The 20,219-nt window shown below is 42.4% G+C and overlaps 1 protein-coding gene across 6 annotated transcripts in view; it reads left to right on the top strand.

Moving 5' to 3' along the window:
- The window catches only part of TIAM2 (TIAM Rac1 associated GEF 2), a 643,262-nt gene that overhangs the window by 256,099 nt on the left and 366,944 nt on the right, over positions 1 to 20,219 (top strand). For 2 of the 6 annotated variants that reach the window (XM_077289069.1, XM_077289066.1), the window contains exon 1: positions 14,574 to 15,006. The exons of the other annotated variants lie outside the window; for them this stretch is intronic. The gene's annotated coding sequence lies outside the window, so the exon portion shown is untranslated. Of the gene's footprint in view, positions 1 to 14,573; positions 15,007 to 20,219 lie in introns of those variants that run through there. 6 annotated transcript variants of the gene reach the window in all.

Raw genomic sequence — 20,219 nt, 5'->3', positions numbered from 1 at the left:
AAGCTGCAAAAAAAAATGCAGATGAACACACAATTGTAGAATAACATTGGTCCAAATGCAATCCGATTTTTTAACGGATTGCATTCGTCTGATTTCATCACGAGTGGGAATGAGCCCTTAGGCTATGTGCACAGGTTCAGGAATGTTTGCGGAATTTTCCTGAAGAAAGCTGGAATTTCTTTTTCTGCAGGAAATCCTAATGCGTTTTATTCGGGGTTTTTTTGCTCATTTTTTTGGCAGATTTTTAGCATTTTTTTCCGGAGCTTCCCAATGCAATAATATAGCGGCAAAAACTCAAAAAATCCGCAAAATTAATGAACATGCTGCATTTTTTACCACAATGCTTTTTTTCGTGGAAAAACGCAGCATGTGCACAAAAATTGCGAAATGCATTAAAAATGATGGGATGCTTATGTATCCTTTTTTTTAGCTTTTTTTCCATGGAAAACGGACGAAAAACAAGGAAAAACGCAAAAAATCCTGAAGTGTGTATGGAGCGCCCCCACACCGCCGCAGGGCCGAGGGGTACCCGGAGCCGGGCCTCTGAGTCTCAGTCCTGGGGTTGTCACGGTGGCTAGACCCGGTCCGTGGCCCTGTCTGTCAGTGGGGGACGTCCGGAGCAATAAGTGGTGTTGTAACGGTGCAGTTGTGGGGTGCAGGTCGCGGTAAATAACGAGGACACCAGGTTGCAGTCTCTTTACCTCTTTACTGGAGATCTCTGAGTCCTCAGTCCAGAATATGGTTCACCAGGCTGCGCAAGTCCGGCCGGTCCAATGGCACCTCCAGAGTTCACTTCACAGGTGGAAATCGGTGCCTTCCTTCTTAGCGCTATGTGTTGTAGTCCTTCCCTGCTATGCTTACGGAAAGTACCCCACAACTGTTGTGTCTGTTTCTCGTGTTCCCTCACAACTCGATTAACTGATCTTCTGCTAATCTTCCGTCCCTTCCTGATGTTACAGTTAGAATGGCACCCGTTTGTCAGGTAGGCCTGGAGTTCTTCCGGGACCCTAGAGACGCCCCTCTCCCGCAATTGCCCCCCAAGACTTCATAGGTGATATGTGTTAGACAGCCCGCCTTAAACTGACTGCCCTGCCGCTGTTTGGAGTATGGCTTGAAGCTGTGTACTATTCCACTCCCTCGGCGTTCCGGCCACCGGTAGTGCGCCTCAGTAGGATGTTGCTCCGGTCTTACAGCATGACCCCTACTGGTATTCTCCTATTGCTTGATCTCGTTTCTCACTCAGCACAATCTATCTCGCTTCTAGTCCTTTCTTGGATCCCGCCGCTTCCCGGAGCTGGCGCGGACCCGTTACGTTCTCTTTCAATGCCAAGCCTCTGTCAGGATCCCACCCCTGACAGAGACCCTACTGTCTCTTCCTCCACAACACCCTCTGCCACAAGGTGTTGCTTCGTTCAATCCAGTCAGCTTTCATCTCTAACTTCCTGCCTGACCCCCAGTTTACCCACTATGGTGGGGAGTGGCCTAATGAATAGAACCCTTAGCTCCCCCCGGAGGCCCAGCTGTGAAACATATTGGTTTCTGTGATACCTGCTCAGAGGAACTCCTTCAGTGCCATCGAACGCACCATGGCTCCCCATAGTGGCGGATCCACAGTACTGCAACGACCAGGACTCTGGGGCGCTGCATGTACATAGCCTTAATGTGACCAAGAACTGGATAGATATATTTCAGTTGAACCCTAAGATATGATAAAATGAAACCATGCCTTCAGGTTCTGAGCAGGTTCCGGGTTTTCAGAATTGAAAAACTGAATTATAATCTTCTCTCTTTGTAATACTCAGGGTAAATAGGAACTCAATAGCTTCTGCGACAGCATGAATATTTCTCCTAAAAGCAGTTTGTCTAAGCTTGTGCTCTTCTTGGGGCTGATTGGGAAAGTCAGGTGTTCAGCTGTAGAATGTGTTTTTGACTAGAGGCTAAATAGATGTTACCTTCATGTTTCACATATCAGATTCGCATGTTGGAATGTTCATGTACTGAAGTCTTGAAGAATTTCACTTTAGTAGACAACTTACTTGTGCATAGTTCATTGATTTTTCCCTTAATTATTCTGACATTTTTGTAATTATTCATCATATTATTATTTTGGAGGAGTCAAGTATGATACTGCCACTCACATGCATGGGTTTCCTGCACATTAGGACAGATATACTCAACAAACACCTCTCCATTTTATGGCTATAGGGACTGCATTAACCCTACATTGTGAATGTATAAATAATGAGGTGTTTAGCACCAAATTAAAGTGGTGTGCTCATCTTCTGTCTTCTGCACCACTCCTCTGCCTCCCTTTTCCGGGGGCGGTGTACGCCGAAATACTGCGAGTTCAGGAGGACGGCAGGGTCGCACTGCTGGTCTTAGCTGAGTGCTCTGAGCTGAACTATACCTCTGCAGCATGGGAGTAGCACTGGGGCACTGAGGCTGACCGGATCCAGCGATCTGGCCAGCTTCGGACGTGTGATGGCAAAGGAGCTGGCAACTCAGTCAATAAGCTGTGCACTGTAAGATTAACATCCTCCCATTATTGAAAGCATAGAGGATTTTTAATAAAAAGTAAACTGCAAAGTTGCTTGTTTTTACATACATTTTGCAATTTTAACCATTAATGAATGAGACAATTCTTTTAAAGGTGTATTTTCATCTCGGATAATATTCTGCATAATAACACGATAATGTGCCAAATGCCTTATAGATGTGGCTTCCAAATCTGGGACCTGCACCTATGTTTAGAACAGAGCCAAGTAATGAGTATACACATCTCTCTCCATTTGCCTCTATGGAAGCTCTGAACACTCTTGTGCAGGTGGTTAAAGTTATCTTAGAGGACCCATTGTGAAGATGTTCCTCCAAGTCATGGATGAAAATTATATACACAGACATTACTATGGGTATATTATGTAGCATTGACATAACACTACTTTTTTACAGGTGTTTTTTTCCTGTTAGAAAACTGCTATAACAATTGTGGTGTGACTGGTGGTCGCGTGGTTAATGGGAGGTATGTGTCACAGGGATGGATGCTCCCCGCGATGCAACCCGGAGTATTTTGTCTTTAGTGCACGTGAGCACTAAAGATGTCGTTTAGTGCACCTGGTTCCGGGTTGCGGGTAGCTATGAGAGATGGGAGGGTCTGGCTACCCACATACCTCAGGTCTGAGTGGGGGTGCTCACTGTACCCTTTTCCCTGCAGGAGTTTGAGGACCTACAGTGATGTCATGATCATGTGACCAATGCAGGTGATGTTACCTCACCAGTAGGTGTGGTTACAGGCTACCTAAAGGAGGTGTGTTTAGCTGCACATGGTAGTAAGTGTTTGGGAGTCTGTCAGTGTGGACAGATTTCCATGGGTCCAGGCTGGACACTACAGAGTGGTCTGTGTTTGGGAGGAGAAGCCTTTCTGTGTCCGTGGCTTCAGATAGAGCCTGAGCGCTGGATATTGCACAGCCTGTGTGCCCACAGGCCTGAGAGAGCAGAGCTCTTCTATGGACATTAATGGTGTGTCGGCCTGATGTACGGACTGTTTACCTTTTTGTTGCTGCCTTGATGGTTTATGGAGCAAATAAACCCACATGGACATTGAAGAGAATGTGCCTCCTGTTTCCTCCTACGCATCTGAGTGAGTACAATCCTTACACAATATGTTACATGAAATCCCACACTATATACAATGACTATTAACCCCTTCACGACCTTGAACATACCCAGTACGTCCTGGATGAGAATGACTTCACGACCTTGGACATGCTCGGTACGTCCTGGCGATTGCCTTCAGGTGTTCAGCTAATATCATAGCTGACACCCGGCTCTCAATGTCAGGAGCAGTGCCCACTTCGCTCCCAGCAGTTTAACCCCATAAATTCTGCGATTGATATCGATCACAGCATTTAGAAGACAGGCAGAGGGAGGGACTGCCTCTGCTCTCCGATCACCTACTGTAAGTCATCCCAGGTGCCCAATCTCTGCCATGGTGAGCAGACTGACAGTTATAATTCATTGCAATGCATTACAACAACGATCTGACTTCTGAAAGTGAAAGTACCATAGAGGGACTAATTAAAAAAAAAAAGTGGAAAAAAATAAAAACATATTGTACCCATACATTTGTATTTTTATGGAAACAAAATAAATAAACAAATAAAGTACACATTTGGTATTGCCTCAACCGGAACGACCCGCCGCATAAAACTGTCAGACTAGTTAACCATTGCCTTGACACATATCGTGTCGGCTCATCCCACTTGGCCACCAACGTTTGCTCCACGTGCAGGAAACGAAAGGAGACGGATCGCTATCCTCTCCTGTTCTCTCTGGAATACATAAAACCACACAGGGACAATACAGTCTGATCTTTATTCCTGACTCCATATGTAAAACAGCCATACCCTTCAACCCTATAATCCATTCTGAGCTGGGGCTGCGTTTACAGTACACTGGTATATACAATCGTGTCCCCTATCAAATTCCCCCAGCTTCACAATATACTTACCCTAACAACAATTTCCACTTGGTGATATTGTGATCAAGGTGACGGGTTGGCCGAAACGTTTTTTTTGCCCATCGCTTCACCATAATTCCTATCTGAATAAATCTTTGGTATAAGCAACTTTCACGATACGAGTGCAGTGGTTACTTTATTCTATGATTTATGGGACTTTTGGCCCCGTTCACTGGCACCGTGAATCACAGTGGTCGAGTGCTAGCTTTCCATGCTCTCTATAGTTAACCCCTTCAGTGAACACCGTATAAAAAAAGTGGCAAAAAATAATGCTATTTCACCGCTGAACAAAACATGAAATAAAACGCAATCAAAAAGACAAATTTAAATAAAATGGTATAGCTGAAAATGTCATCTTGTCCCACAAAAAACAAGCTGCCTTAGGCCGGTTTCACCCGTCCTTATATTTCCTGTACCGGAAAAAAAGGTACTGGAGATATCCATGTCCGTATGTGTATTACTTGTGGCACACGTGTAGCAACCATGTGCCACCCGTGTGCTGCATCACAATCACATGGACAGCCGCCGGGGAAGAAGCTCTACAGTAAACACTGTTACCCAGCAGCTGGTGCTGAAGCCAGCTTTAAGCATTCTCCCCTGCTCTGCCAAAAAGCAGAGGAGAATGATGAGCGATATGATGAGAATGATGAGCACCTTTTCTGGTGCTTTGCCCAGCACTTTCCACTTACCCTGTAGCGGTGGCAAGTGGGGTAATATTTGTGGGGTTGATGTCACCTTTCAGGTGACATGAAGCCCACGGCTTAGTAATGGAGAGGCATCTGTAAGACACCTATCCATTACTAATGCTATAGTTGTAATGTTAAAGACACAGGCAGAATAAAGTCTTTTATTTGAAAAAATTACACAGACACCTTTAATGTTCTAAATTTAACCATACTTACTGTAACACCTAATTCCCCGACGCCCTCGATCTCCTGTAATAAAAGTAAAATAATAAACCAACAATATACCATACATGTCCGTCGTTGTGTTCCATGCTGTTATCCAAGTCTGGAGGCTAAATAGTATTCAACCAGGATGGTGCCAAGATGCAACCGTTCCGGCTGAAAACCACTGGTGAATGAGATGCTGAGAGCACAGCATCATGCACCAGTGGTGACATCATCATGGCCGGCCAGAACTGAGGTGACCTCTGGACCGTGGGAAAAAGCTGGTAATTATGTCACTGCTGGTGAATGATGCTGCGCTCTCAGCAGCTCATTCACCAGTGGTTTTCAGCCGAAACGGTCGCATCTTGGCACCGTCCTGGTTGAAAACTATTTAGCCCCCAGACTTGGATTACAGCTTGTGACACAATGATGGACAGGTATGGTATATTGTTGGTTCATTATTTAACTTTTATTACAGGAGATAGGGGAAATAGGTGTTACAGTAAGTATGGTTTAATTTAGAACATTAAAGGTGTCTGTGTAATTTTATCAAATAAATGACTTTATTCTGGCCCTGTCTTTATTTAACATTTCAACTATAGGATTAGTAATGGATAGCTTTCTTATAGACGCCTTTCCATTACTAAGCCATGGGTTTGATGTCACCTTAAATTTGACATCAACCCCACAAATATTATCCCACTTGCCACTGCTACAGGGCAAGTGGGAAGAGCCAGGCAAAGAGCCAGAAAAGGTGCATATAATAGATGTGCCTTTTCTGGGCAGCTACGGGCTGCTGTTTTTAGGCTGGGGGCCTATATCATTGGCCCCTTACCAGTCTGAGAATAGCAGCCCCCAGCTGTGAGCTTTAGCAAGGCTGGTTGTCAAAAATGGGAGGACTCCACGCCGTTTTTTTAAATTATTTATTTAAATTAAAAAACAGCATTGGAACCCCTCTATTCTTGATAACCAACCTTGCAGAAGCAGCCTCCAGCTGTGAGTTATGTCTGGTTGGTTAATAAAATAGGGGAGAACCCACATTGGGTTTTTCATTCATTTATTTCCGAATGATCGCAGCCGGCGGCTGTGGAATACCCAGATCATCCGCACCTACTGTCACTGTTAGTAGCAACAGCAGGTGTCAGATGATGGGGGCAACAGTCCCAAAAGCCACCACCTGCTGTCATTCAGACTTTAATATAACGCTCATCATTCTCTGCTCTCCGGCAGAGCAGGGGAGAATGACAAGAGCCGGCTTCAGCAACAGCCACCGGGGAACAGCGCTTACTGTAGCGCTTCTTCCCTGGCGGCCGTCTGTGTGATACTGATGCATCACACAGACGGTATCCATGTGCTGTACGTGTTTACATGGACCCATTGACTTGTATGGTTCCGTGTGATCCGTGCAGCTGCACAAAATCAGACATGTCTACATGTGGTGCACACGTACCCATGGTCCATGAAAAAACACAGATATGTCCATAGACCCATTTGAATATGTCTATGTGTGTGAAACCGGCCTTACAGCTCAATCAGCAGAAAAACAAAAATGTTAGGGTATATTTCCACGTTCAGTATTCGCTGCGGATTGGACACTGCGTACAGCCGCAGTGCCCAATCCACAGCGGCCAGATGTTACAGCATAGTGGAGGGGATTTTCTGAAATCCCATCTCCACTATGCGTGCAGGGGCGCCTCCGGCTTCCCTGCATACACGCACATACGGCTCGTCTTTCTAGACCGCAGCAGGTCTATTTATCTTGGAGAGACGCTCAGTCTCAGCAAGATAAATATCACCATCCTATGTATAGGATGCGGTGATTCCGCATGGTTCAATAAACATATGCGGAATCACCACACGTACAAAATCCAGCAGCGCTTTGGACAGAGCTGCGTCCAAAGCACTGCCAATCCAGACCATGGAAACATACCCTTATAGTTCCCAGAATACTGCATTGCAAAAATAATTATTTTATCTAAAAAATAATTGTTGTGTAAAAAAGCCAAAACATAAAAAAATGGTATAAATGTGGTATCGCTGTAATCGTACTTACCCAAAGAATAAAGCTGCCTTATCAATTTTACCACACGCGGAACAGCATGAAAAAAAAAAAAAAAACAATTCCTGAATTGCTGGTTTCTGTTCATTCCACCTCTCAATAATCAGAATAGAAAGCGATCAAAAAATGTTATGTGACCGAAAATAGTACCAATAAAAATGTCAACTCATCCCACTTAAAACAAGCCCTCACATGACTTTGTCAGCTGTGTAACATCAGCCAAGCATAAAAAAATAAATCTTGTATTGCTATAATTGAACCCGAATAATAAAGTCGTCTAATCACTTATACTGCATGAGGAATGGTGTAAAAAATAAATAAAACCAATTCTTCACCTGCTGTTGGTTTGTTCATTCTGCCTCCCAAAGATCGCAGTAAGGCTCAGTGCACATTTATCCTGCGCTGTGCGCTGAGAGCATACACCAGAGTTTCAGTGTAAATCTCTGAAATACGGGATTCAGACAGAACCCCTGGTCAAAGATTTCCGATTATGAGGCAGATGGACACTGTGGACATTGTTTTGCCTATGATCTGGCGGTGTTCGTCTTTTTACGCGTGCCTAAAAGTGCCGTCGGACACAATTTTGTGCACTTCTGAAAAGAAGGACACCGCTGAACAGAGACCAGATAGAGTCTATAGTAACTTTGCTGCCTCATTATAGTGAATTGATCATTCGGGGGTTTCATTTGAGTCACATCACTCAAAGTAAGTGCTCAGCGTAGAACACCAGATAAATCCAGATAAATGTGATCCAAAATGTTATGTAAAATGTTCCCAACAAAAGCTTCAAATCAATTCTCAAAAGAGCAAGTGCCCACTCAGTTTTGTCATCTGTTAAGGGAAATAAGACGCTTCCATGTTACTGGCAGTACAAAGGTTCTGGAAATGTGAAATATCTGCTCTCTTCCCAAAAGAAATTCAGCAAATTCTGCTCTCCAAAATCCAAATGCCTCCCTCTGTTCTGAGTCCGAGTGTGGCTAAACCACATTTACCTTGCACATGTTTGGCATTTCTGCAGCAATGAGAGTCCGCCTAATTTATGGGTGCATGTCTCCAGAAGCACGGGCTGGGCACAACAATGTACTGGGGACTACAACATACTGGGTGCTACAATGACAGTTTGACTCAGCAACATCCACTGCTGTTTGTTTTTTGGAAAACACCCATGGAGCCAAAATTGTCACTATACCTGTGAATAAATTCCCAAAGAGGTATAATTTCCAAAATGAAAATGGGGTCACTTGAGGGGGATTCTACTCTTCTAGCACTTAGGGGCTCTGGATATGGAGTCTGCAAACTATTCTAGGAAAATCTGCTCTCCGACCCTTTCGAGTTCTGTAATGCTGTAGATAAGCCCCCGATGTAACCTGAAAGGTAAGAAAAGCAGGTTATATTATACTCACCCAAGGGCGGTACCGCTGCAGTCCGAGTAAGATGGGCGTCGCGGTCCGGGTCCGGCACCTCCTATCTTCATACGATGACATCCTCTTCTTGTCTTCCTGCCACGGCTCCGGCGCAGGCGTACTTTGTCTGCCCTGTTGAGGGCAGAGCAAAGTACTGCAGTGCGCAGGCGCCGGGCCTTTCTGACGTTTCTGTGAAGCACCTGTGAGTTCAAGATGCTCACCACATGTCTAGTTTCCAAAATGAGGTCATTTGAGGAGGGTTTCCACTGTTTAGACACAATATGGGCTCTCTAAATGCGACATGACACCAGCAGATCATTCCATAAAAGTCTGCTTTCTAATACATCACTCCTTCTTTTTTGAGCCCTGCTGTGAGCCCAAACAGTAGTTTTACCCACATATGGCATATATGTATACTCAGGAGAAATTGCACAACAAATTTTGAGTTCCATTTTCCCCTGTTACCCTTGTGAAAATAAAAAAATATGTGGCTAAGAAAACATTTTTGTGAGAAAATTATGATTTTTCATTTTCACGGCTCTATGTTATAAACTTCAGTGAAGCACTTTTTGTTTCAAGGTGCTCACCATACATCTAGATACATTCCTTGAGGAGTCTGGTTTTCAAAATAGGGTCACTTCTGTGGGTTTCCACATCAGGGGCTCTCCAAATGCAACATGGCATCCGCTATTGATTCCAGCAAATTTTCCATTTAAAATGTCAAATGGCATCCCATCTGAGCCCTGCTGTGCACTCAAACATTAGTTTTCCTTGACATGAGGTATCAGCGAACACTGGAGAACTTGCAACACAAATTATACAGTGAAATCTATCCTGTGGCCCTTGTGAAAATAGAAAAGTTTGGGGATAAAGATACATTTTGGTGGAAAAAAATGTGATTTCTTTTTATTTTCGCAGCTTTAAATTATAAACTCTATGAAGAACCAAGGGATTCATAATGCTCACCACACTTCTAGATACATTCCTTGAGGGGTCTAGTTTATAAAATGGGTTCACTTGTTGGGGGTTTCCACTGTTTAGGTGTTAGGAACTGTGGTTATGTGCTCCCACTTGGGAATGGATCAAGTTTGCTGCTACACTGTTCTGGTCACAAGTGCCACATCCCAATCTTATGGAGCATTGCGATCTGGAGTAGTAGGATGTGTGGGTACGCAGGACACCATATCTCCCACCAATTTCACTGCCTGGGGAACATGGGAAGCTGTGATGTATTGTACTAGGCAGTGGTGGAATTGTGTCCATTCTGCTGTGCAAGTTAGCAGGGCGTGGTTGTCTGAGGGTTATTGGGAGGTACTCAATGCCTGATCATTTCCTTCAGCATCAGGCGGGCTATTTAACCCTGTTCCTAGCTCAGGTCTTTGCTGTTTATTGCAGTTTCTATGTGTTGTAGTGGTGAATGGTGCTTGCAGTATTGGTTGCTCTCTTTCAGGGTTTGTCTTAGGGTTTGTTTTCTTTTCTCTTCATGCTACACTCCATGGGTTTCTCAGAGAGGTATCTACTTTTTCTCAACTAAACTTCTGACGCATCACCAGACGCCAGTTGCCTGGCAACAGTGGGCCCGGGATGGGTTGTGCTAAAGTCCCCCGCCCATTTACTGGGAGCTGGGTGAAGAGTATCCCGGACTTTTAAGGCTCGTTTAGTTGGGGCAGCCTGAGCCTGTTGCTGCACCTTTGTTGGTTTGGTACCAGTCTTGTTGTGTCTCTCTGTGATTGTGCGTAGCATTAGGCACATCAGGCGCTCTACAAACATGGCATGGCGTCCCCTAATGATTGCAGCAAATTTTGTGTTCAAAAAATCAAATGGTGCTCCTTTCCTTCCAAGCACTGCTCCCCGCACATCTAGATAAATTCCTTGAAGGGTCTAGTTTCGAAAATGACGTCATTTGTGCAAATTTTCCACTATTTGCAGTTGTGCTCAAAAGTTTACATACCTCGGCAGAATTTTTGTTTTCTTGGCCTTTTTTCAGAGAATATGAATGATAACACCAAAACTTTTCCTCCACTCATGGTTACTGGTTGGGCTGAAGCCATTTATCGAATCAACAAGTGTCCATATATCAACGGGGCACTTCATACATTAAACAGACTACTGGCCCTACATATATACATATAGAACAAGGAAGAGATCCCACAAATAGAAAATGAAATAAAACCAATAATTTCATTAAACCATATTTTAAAATATTAATAATACAACTGGAAATCCATAATAGGGGAGGCCAGGCAGTATATCAAGAGAGCCAACAATGGCTACAGCTAAAAATGATGTCACAAAAGTATCAATACAATAATAACTCATAATCAGTAAACATCTTATTAATGAATAAGCATAAGTGACAAAATGCTGACCAAGAGCCCTTCAGAATAATGGAGCCAAACGGAAAAGATCCCCCACAGGATAAATAATAACTAGGCAGCCCACTGATAACACAAACCGAGTGAATAAAATAAATCTTAATATGTGAATCAAAAAGTAATACCCTAGGTTATGGTAAACCAAGAGTTAACTGTGTGAGCAATAATTAGCCTAAATCAGATAGATTATAAGGTCAATATGGTAAAGCCTTTAAACTAAAAGTCAAATAAACCCCATGTAAGAAAGTGAAATACCATCAGTGCCGCAGCTGCATGCGTCGCGGCTGTGTGACAGTCACGACAAATGCATGGATAGCCTGTTTGTTGGGCTCACCACCATGCATGTGCCGTCACTGTCACACAGCCGGGACACATGCAGCTGTGGCGCGATCCAGGAAGCTGGGTTCTCTCTGCAGCTTATTTGGTAAGTACTATAGCTTGCAGAATAAGAGGGAACTCGAGCAAATTCGCTCATCTCTACAAATGACCCTGATCAAAAGTCCAAATACCCTGGTGATTTTGGCCTGATAACATGCACAGAAGTCGACACAAATGGGTTTGAATGGCTACTAAAGGCAACATCCTTACTTGTGACCTGTTTGCTTGTAATCAGTGTGTGCATAAAAGCTGAGTGAGTTTCTGGGATCCAGACAGACTCTTGCTTCTTTCATCCAGCCACAGAATTGTTAACAGATCTAAGGGAAAAGGTAGTTGAAATGTATAAAACAGGAAAGGGATACAAAAAGATATCCAAGGAATTGATAATGCCAGTCAGCAGCGTTCAAACTGTGATTAACAAATGGAAAATCAGGGGCTCTGTAAAACAAAACCACTTATGCGAAAAGCTATAGTGCTTACCATATAGCTACCTTGGGAACCTGGATACCTGGAGTGCTCCCGATAATCAGCTGTGCGGCACTGCTGGAGTGGCTGTGTGACAGTAACAACAGATGCATGGAGAGCCTGTTTTTTGGGCTCTCCAACAAATGGAGAGACCAAGTTATCTATGCTGTGGTTGAATTGTGTCTTGCAAACTATGTGTCCCCAAATGGAACTGTTAAATCTTGTGCCTCTGTTCAATGCAGAAGATGTGTCATCATCATCATGTACCTGCTACCAATTGTATATGTCACGATTCCACCCCTCAGTGTGTCTGGGATGCAGTTACTGAAAACTCAGCCATCCAATCTGGTACAGGGGCGTGGTAAAGCTGTCAGTACTTTGATTGACAGCTTAGTCAATCAATCTGGTGCAGGGGTGTGCTGAGCTATCGGCATGTTGATTGACAGCTCGGATGTCCAATCTGAGCCTGTGAGGAGCTGGCTGTCCCATTCTGATATAACATTCCCTATTCTGGTATAATGTCCCCCATCCTGGCATAATGTCCCTATTCTGGTATATTATCCCCATACAGGTATAATGTCCCCCATCCTGCATCCTTCCATTCTTCTCCAGCACATTTTAAAAATAAACATATGACTCTACTCACTTTCCCCTGCTCGCACGCTGCGCTGCCTCCTCTTCTATAGCTGGCACAGATGGTGGCAGCTGATTTCTGCGTGAAGGAATGGGCAGCACATGACGTCACTGGCAAGCTGTCTGCTGTTGGCCGGCAGTGTGTCCGAGGATGCACATCCAGGTGGAATTGACATTGATTGCTATTGTTATGCTGCTGTGTATATGGATGTGCTGCTGTGTATATGGATGAACTATGAAATTGGGCTAGTGATATTTTGTGTAAGACCAAACCTCAATTTTCATCAGGTGCATGTGTCCATATATGACTTTAATGTTTTGCTTATTATATATTTAGATGACTGCCATGACAACCAAAATGGGCTCAAAGGAGGAGGAAGTGGTGGAGCCCATTTCAAATGTTGTATATAAAACCTCAATGTGACACCATTACCCTCTCTCTATATTTTTTTGATTGTTACGTTGGCTTTGAAAAGACGAAATATGGATGAAATGTTGCCTTTTTTTGCTGCTATGTAATTTTAAAGATGTAATAAAAGTTACGTTTCTTATCACTAGAATGATTTTGGTGCCTCAGAGTCTCTTGATTTTTATTGTGGTTTTAACCTGGTTCAAGGTCAAACTGAGTGAGCACAAAAATCCGCCAATGATGCATGAGATCTCCCCTCTGGATGATGATGAGAGGAAGGATCAGTTCAGGGAAATCAGCGCCCCACCAATCAGTCAACCACTAATTTGCATAGCACGAGTGCAGATTCAAAGTTCATTTTATATTAATTCAGCATCTGATAAGCCACATAATGGGGCTTGTTAAAATGCAGGAAAAGGTTGCTATAAATACATAGTGGTGGTTTAGAGGGGCATCTGACGGGGTCCCATTAAGGACTACATTCATACAACTGACAATCCATTCTTACTATCCAGAATTCCCTACTGCTCATATTCAAGTCTAAGAATAATTTATGAAGAGAGCCAGCCTTTCGTATTAGTAATTCACCACCGCTGGGGAGACGTGCAATAATGGCACTGTGGGAAGGCGCCATGCTGAGGCTCTTAATGTGCGCCTCATTGGTAATCATTAGATATCAGCCATTTAGGCCTTGAAAGGCTTCTTTTCATTGCTCTGATATGAAGTCAAGCATCTCTACTCAAAAATCTAAAAACGATGTAGAGCAATATATAATAGAGCCTGAAATTGTTGTGCTTCTGAAGCCCAATAACAAGCTAGGCTATGTTCACATGGAGCATTTTTCCAGTGCTTTTTTTGCTGTGTTTTTTTTAGTACAAATTAAAAGCTGCTTTTCACAACAACAGCAGAAGCTGTAAGATTTCAGAAATCTCATGCACACACTTGCTTTTTCTTGCCCTGACTGAATTTTGAAACTACAGTCATTTCAAAATCTGCAACATGTAAATTCTTTCAATTCTGTTAATTCTTTTTGCGTTTTTGGTGCATTTTTTTCACTCCATAGAAAGCTATGAGAAAGTGAGAAAATGCTGCAAATGAAGCAACAACTCAAATCAAAGTGTTTTTGGTGGATAGGTCTCACTGTTAAACATAAAATGTAGAAAAAGCACCCATGCAACCCACACCCAATAAAAACACTACAAAAAAAGCTACAAAAACACTGCAAATTGCGAATTTGTAACACAGCAATTTTACTGCCAAAAGAGCAGGTTGTGGTTGAAAAAAAATGCAGCCTAAATGCTATGATAGCCTGAATAAAACACTGGTCTAGCTGAGTTTTCTAGGGTTGCTAGAGGAGGTATGGGCGGCATAGAATAAGCGTCTTGTTGCGGGCTATCCCTTGGATTGATACCAGCACACAGAGCTCGTGTTCGCCGTTATTACTCATACATAGATGTAGGGGCACACTGGCAGCAGGCGACATTCATTCAGGGGGCTCAGTACAGTAGTCCCTTTCCTCCAGCAGGCTCCTGGTAATTTTGGAATGCAGGGTCAAACAACAAGCTCAGTCATTGGAGTATTCCCCGGTGACTCCCCGCTTGTGTGCCAGGCCATCCAGGCTAATCACTTCAAGTGCTTTGTGGAAAAAACGGCTTTTGCTTAAGTCTGCATCATACTGTTCCACCAGTGGAAAAACATTGGAACGATGAGGAGCGCAGCTCGCAGACAGGAATATCTGCTCAGCAGACTATGTTCTCTTATTAGCTTCCCACTCTTGAAAGTGCGAGTAGCATTGACTTTTCTGTAAAACGACAGAATTGCAGCCTCTCCGGAGAACTGGCCTCCCTTGGAGACGTTAAGGCGGCTGCAGTATGATAGGTATGTCCAGCTGGCACTTCTTTATTTGGGCTCTGTGTTACCGGTCGCTGCTTTAAAAATGTTTTTTAGAATAGGATGTTATATAGACTCTCCAGATGTTTAACCCTTTGTTAGTGCCAGCACTGCGGAGCTGCGTAGAGTGGAGCAATGCTTTCTTTTACTACTGAAGAAGACTAGACAAGGGTTTCTTGTCGCCAGGGAGCTGGCGTACACATACAGATGTGCCAAATGTTCCTCTCCCTGGGTGTAAAATAGCAGTTCCCTTCCCCCTGTATTGCCAGAGCTGGGGGTTTTGTCCTTTGTAACTGCACCTGTTAGAAAAATCCTTGTATTAGCATAGTCGCATACTAATATTGTGATGAAGGGTCTGTGCCCCATAACTACGCTCTGTGACAGTACATCTGCTTCATACTATGGAAATGTCGGCTTGTCAATCACATGCAGTCGCCTAGTGAAGGCAAATTCACTTATATGTTTGTCGTTGTGTTTGCTTGATGTGGACTGTATGTGTGTGTGTATATATATATATATATATATATATATATATATACAGTATATATATACATACACACAAATACATAGTAATAAACATATATGGTAATGTGTGTTCACTGGTGAGCTATATATATATATATATATATATATATATATATATATATATATATATATATATATACACATGCACACATACACATATATACATACGCACACATACACATGCACACATGTACACATACACACACATATACACATACACATATACACATACTCACACATGCACACACATACACACATATACACATGCACACATACATATACACACATATACACACACATACACATTTACATATACACATACACACATACACACATACAAACACACACACAAACACACACATATACATATACACGTACACATATACACATACACACATATACACATACATACACACATACATACACATATACATATACACATACACATTTACATATACATACACATATACACATACAAACACACATATACACATACACGTATACACATATACACACAGTATAGATATTTCATCTGTCCAAACTGCCATTTCTGGACCCAGCTAGTGCTAGTGAATTTTCCAGTCTTAACCCTTTCTGCAGCATTGCTTGTGATATTCGGTGACTCAGATGAATGCTGTTGCTAGGTTAGACCAAAAGAAAACGGTTACTAATGTTCTCCTCACTGCGTGGCCACCACATGTGCAAATATCAGGAAGTGGAGCTCATGTTTTTCTTTAGATGTTGGAAATTTGCTTCTGGTAAGAAAGAATGCATCACATTTTCATAGTACATCATGGTCTCATTGATTCATACATTTCGACATATCTGGCAAAGCTGTTTTATTAGTTAAAGAATAAGGGGAAAAGGCAGCCGTTCTCCCTGCTGTACACGACGCTCCAGTCAGTTTCTAGTTTCCAGCTACAGTTTTGGTATTTTTGTTTTAAGTTTTTAAGAAACTTATTTTCGCTTTTATATTTTATTTTTCAGTATGTTTTATTTAAACTGTTAATGACACAGCACTTTGACAGACTTCATATATTATTACTTCATATATATTTGTGACCAGCAAGTACATTGACTCTGGTTTACACCGATTTTAGATTATTTTTACTCATTAACCCCTTAAATTAAGGACCAGGGGTATTTCCTTTTTTGTGTTTCCATTTTTTGCTCTCCTTCTTCCCAGAGCCATAACTTTTTTATTTTCCCGTCAATATGGCCTTGTGAGGGCTTGTTTTTTGCGGGATGAGTTGTACTTTTGAATGGCACTGTTGATTTTACCATATTGTGTACTGGATAATGGGAAAAAAAATTCAAGTGCGGTGAAATTGCAAAAAAAGTGAAATCCCATAATTGTTTTTTTATTTATTTTTTTTACTATGTTCACTAAATGCTAAAACTGACCCACCATTATGATTCTCTAGGTCATTTCAAGTTCATAGACACCAAAATAAAATCCAAAAAAAAAAAAAATTGTTCCATTTTCCAAGACCCGTAGCATCTCTATTTTTTGGGATATCGGGCCAAGTAAGGGATTTTTTTTGTGATTTGATGTTTTTATTGATAGCATTTTGGCGTAGATACGATCTTTTGATTGCCCGTTATTGTATTTTATTGCAATGTTGCAGCGAACAAAAAAAACGTAATTCTGTCATTTTGATTTTTTTTCTCGCTATGCCGTTTACCGATTGGATGAATTATTTTTATATACTGACAGATCAGGTTATTCTGAATGCAGTGATACCAAATATGTGTTTATTTGATTTTTGCTATTTTATTTTGAATGGGGCGAAAGGGGGGTGATTTGACTTTATATTTTTTTTTAATTGTTTTAATATTTTTAAAAACATTTTATTTTTACTTTTTACTTGCTTCTATAATCTCCATGGGACACTAGAAGCTGCAATCATCTGATCACTTATGCTACAGAGAGCAGGGCTGCAGCCCTGCTCTATAAAGAAAGCTCAATAATAAATATGGCACTATAATTAAACAGATGGAGTATATACAAATACCATACTAGTCATTATAGTGCTCATGTATAGGACGTATAGAAGAACCAATTGTCATAATAAACATAGCAAAAACAAGAGGGAAAAAAGCAATCAAAGGGTCCAATGTGTTATAAAATTCTGAACACTTTATTAGAATAATACATAAGAGATCAAGTGGATAGGGGGAAAAAATGTGCATGGGTGCATCAAAACATGCTAGGACACAGTATGCATATGGATGGCCTTATAATATATAGATATATAGGATCAGACTGGTAGTCAACCATGAATATAAATTTTAGCAAAAAAGACCAAATGTCTATAGATGTTAACAATATTTAGCAGACCTGGGTGAACAAAATGCCATGTGATTACTTGCAGTATTCAGCCTAAAGACACCGCGAAGGCAATGAAACCAAGTCAAATATAGTAACATAGTACCATAGCAAGGTCGAAAAAAGATATTTGTCCATCCAGTTCAGCCTATATTCCATCAGAATAAATCCACAGATCTACATCCTTCTAAAGAACCTAATAACTGTAAGATACAATACTGTTACGCTCCAGGAAGACATCCAGGCCTCTCTTGAACCCCTCGATTGAGTTCGCCATCACCACCTCCTCAGGCAAGGAATTCCGGATTCTCACTGCCCTAACAGTAAAGAATCCTCTTCTATGTTGGTGGAAAAACCTTCTCTCCTTCAGAAGCAGAGAGTGCCCCTTTGTGACCATCACCTTCCTTGGTATAAACAGATCCCCGGAGAGATATTTGCATTGTCCCCTTATATAGTTATACATGGTTATTAGATCGCCCCTCAGTCATCTTTTCTCTAGACTAAGTAATCCTAATTTTGCTAATCTCTCTGGGTATTGTAGTTCCCCCATCCCCTTTATTAATTTTGTAGCCCTCCTTTGTACTTGCTCTAGTTCAATTATATCCTTCATGAGCTTCAGTGCCCAAAACTGTACACAGTACTCCATGTTCGGTCTAACCAGTTATTTGTACAGAGGCAGTATAATGCTCTCATCATGTGTATCCAGACCTCTTTTAATGCACCCCATGATCCTGTTTGCCTTGGCAGCCGCTGCCTGGCACTGGCTGCTCCAGGTAAGTTTATCATTAACTCGGATCCCCAAGTCCTTCTCCCTGTCAGATTTACCCAGTGGTTTCCCGTTCAGTGTGTAATGGTGATATTGATTCCTACTTCCCATGTGTAACTTTACATTTATCATAGCGCTAACATATTCCGAGGTGCTTTACAGTTTGCACACATTATCATCACTGTCCCCAATGGGGCTCACAATCTAGATTCCCTATCAGTATGCCTTTGGAATGTGGGAGGAAACTGGAGTACCCAGAGGAAGCCCACACAAACACGGGGAGAACATACAAACTTCTTGCAGATGTCGTCCTTGGTGGGATTTGAACCCAGGACTCCAGCGCTGCAAGTTTCTCTGTAAGGAGTGTTTTTCTTTTTAAATGAATTTTTTTGTATTGAATTATATAAAGATTAACACAAAGAGAAAACCAACAACAACCAGACAAACACTGGAGAAACACCGTTCTCCACCCCCAACCTTAAAAAATATTATTCATGCCTTATTTAACCCCTTTCTGACATCTGACGTACTATCCCGTCGAGGTGGGGTGGGCCCGTATGACCACCGACGGGATAGTATGTCATACGCGATCGGCCGCGCTCACGGGGGGAGCGCGGACGATCGCGGCCGGGTGTCAGCTGCATATCGCAGCTGACATCCGGAACTATGTGCCAGGAGCGGTCACGGACCGCCCCCGGCACATTAACCCCCGGCACACCGCGATCAAACATGATCGCGGTGTACCGGCGGTATAGGGAAGCATCGCGCAGGGAGGGGGCTCCCTGCGGGCTTCCCTGAGACCCCCGGAGCAACGCGATGTGATCGCGTTGCTCCGAGTGTCTCCTACCTCCCTCCTCGCCGCAGGTCCCAGATCCAAGATGGCCGCGGCATCCGGGTCCTGCAGGGAGGGAGGTGGCTTACCGAGTGTCTGCTCAGAGCAGACACTTGGTAAGCCTGCAGCCCTGCACAGCAGATCGTCCATCTGACAGACTGCTGTGCACTCTGTCAGATCAATGATCTGTAATGTCCCCCCCTGGGACAAAGTAAAAAAGTAAAAAAAAAATTCCCCACATGTGTGTAAAAAAAAAATAAAAAAAAATCCTAAATAAAGAAAAAAAAAATATTATTCCCATAAATACATTTCTTTAGCTAAATAAAATAAAAAAAACAATAAAAGTACACATATTTAGTATCGCCGCATCCGTAACGACCCAACCTATAAAACTGCCCCACTAATTAACCCCTTCAGTAAACACCATAAGGAAAAAAAAAAAAAAACGAGGCAAAAAACAACACTTTATTATCATACCACCGAACAAAAAGTGGAATAACACGCGATCAAAAAGGCTGATTTAAATAACCATGGTACCGCTGAAAACGTCATCTTGTCCCGCAAAAAAAGAGCCGCCATACAGCATCATCAGCAAAAAAATAAAAAAGTTATAGTCCTGAGAATAAAGCGATACCAAAATAATTATTTTTTCTATAAAATAGTTTTTATCGTATAAAAGCGCCAAAACATAAAAAAATGATATAAATGAGATATCGCTGTAATCGTACTGACCCGACGAATAAAACTGC

This window comes from Ranitomeya variabilis, chromosome 2 (genome assembly GCF_051348905.1).
Source record: "Ranitomeya variabilis isolate aRanVar5 chromosome 2, aRanVar5.hap1, whole genome shotgun sequence".
Classification (NCBI taxonomy): Eukaryota; Metazoa; Chordata; class Amphibia; order Anura; family Dendrobatidae; genus Ranitomeya; species Ranitomeya variabilis.
The sequence above is the reverse complement of the archived record's forward strand: the minus strand, read 5'-3'. Positions and strand labels throughout refer to the sequence as shown.